Source organism: Schistocerca cancellata, chromosome 5 (genome assembly GCF_023864275.1).
Source record: "Schistocerca cancellata isolate TAMUIC-IGC-003103 chromosome 5, iqSchCanc2.1, whole genome shotgun sequence".
Classification (NCBI taxonomy): domain Eukaryota; kingdom Metazoa; phylum Arthropoda; class Insecta; order Orthoptera; family Acrididae; genus Schistocerca; species Schistocerca cancellata.
In genome coordinates, this window is record NC_064630.1 from 487,146,053 (window position 1) to 487,147,924 (window position 1,872).

Here is a 1,872-nt window from a genome sequence, read left to right on the forward strand (position 1 = left end):
CTGATATTGAAACATCCCCTTAGAAAAACTTATGGAATTTCTGTACTGATTAACCCCTTACGTTATTTGATTTTCGAGAGCTAAGCAGAACTGAAAGTAATCAGACATTTCTCTCTTTACTTATTCTGATCAACACTAAACTGACACACAATATTTTTTTAGCGCAACGCAGTCTGACTTTCAATAATCCCTACAAAAGAAAGGCCCTGACTAACAATAACCTATACCTTTCATGAATCATTTACCTCACAAAAATCTTCGTTACAAAAAAAAAAAAAAATGGCTCTGAGCACTATGGGACTCAACATCTGTGGTCATAAGTCCCCTAGAACTTAGAACTACTTAAACCTAACTAACCTAAGGACATCACACACATCCATGCCCGAGGCAGGATTCGAACCTGCGACAGTAGCGGTCGCGCGGTTCCGGACTGAGCGCCTAGAACCGCTAGACCACCGCGGCCGGCAAATCTTCGTTACTCGAACTACTGCAATACAGCGAGCGCCAATACTGCCAGCTAAATAAAAGATTCTACTGAAGTACTAACTACTGATAGGCATACTTAGCAAATGAAAGATTTTGATAGAGAACAAACAATGTATTTAGATATATATATATATATATATATATATCAGTTCATGATATACAGTATTACAAATTTACTCTTTCTGATGGATACAAGTCCAGATCGTTCGCTCTCAAAATTCTGCCATCTCTCTCCCCACATCCACCGCTGCTGGCGGCTCACCTCCAACAGCACAACGCTACGCGCTGTTCACATCCAACTGCCCAACACTACAATAGCGAATATTCCAACAATGCCAACCAGCTACAGACTGCACACAGCACAGCCAGTTATTTTCATACAGAGCGCTAAGTGGCGTTACCAACATAATAACCTAAACAGCCTACTTACAATGTACGTCAATGAGGACAACTGAAAATGCGTGCCTTGACCGGGACTCGAACCCGGGATCTCCTGCTTACATGGCAGACGCTCTATCTATTTTTTTCCTCATTTTGTTCGATGTTGTTCGTTGCATTTGTTCGGTGCGGATGTCCCATTTCCCGTTCAAGTTCAGTGTTGAGCCGCTTACTCAGTTTTTTATTACAGAGGACAGCTAATCCTCCGACCGAACACGCTGAGCTACAGTGCCGTCTCCCATCTGAGCCATCGAGGGCACAGAGGGTAGTGCGACTGCAGGGACTTATCCCACACACGCTTCCTGTGGGACACACATTCCCAACTGTCCACAACCTAATTCGTAGTGTTCCTAATAGATATTTGCCCATTCACTCATTGCTCGCGACTGCAGGGACTTATCCCACGCACGCTTCCTGTGGGACCCACATTCCCAACTGTCCACAACCTACATTCGTAGTGTTCCTAATAGATATTTGCCCCTTCACTCATTACTCGCACCAGTCTAAGGTGAGGAGTCCCGTAAGAGTTCGGGCAAAGTGTGCGCATTCGCACAGAAGAGGGTCAGAATGCCTCGGTGGCTCAGATGGATAGAGCGTCTGCCATACAAGCAGGAGATACCGGGTTCGAGTCCCGGTCGGGACTGTCCCCATTGATGTATATCAACAACACTAGTCGCCAGCTAAGGATTTCGATTTAATTATCAGTTTATATATATATATATATAAAGCGTGTCGGAGGGGAGCGGAAAACAGTGCAGTCGTTGTCGTAATTGAAACGAAGTGATTTATCTGACGTCCAAAAGGGGACGGTCATTGGATTTTGGATCAATAGTGGACGCATTTCTGAAACGGGTAAGTCTGTCAACTGACCGCATACCGCCGTAGTTATACTGAGCGTAGCAAAATGGCGCTGTGGTGCGCCACTGGCCATAGGTGACAGGGGTGAAG

General features: G+C 45.1%; 1 non-coding gene across 1 annotated transcript; it reads left to right on the top strand.

The window, feature by feature from the left end:
* The first annotated feature begins 1,493 nt into the window (after positions 1 to 1,493).
* On the top strand, positions 1,494 to 1,567 carry Trnav-uac (transfer RNA valine (anticodon UAC)). Its single transcript has one exon. It is a non-coding gene; the product is annotated as a tRNA-Val (tRNA).
* The last annotated feature ends 305 nt before the right edge of the window (positions 1,568 to 1,872 follow it).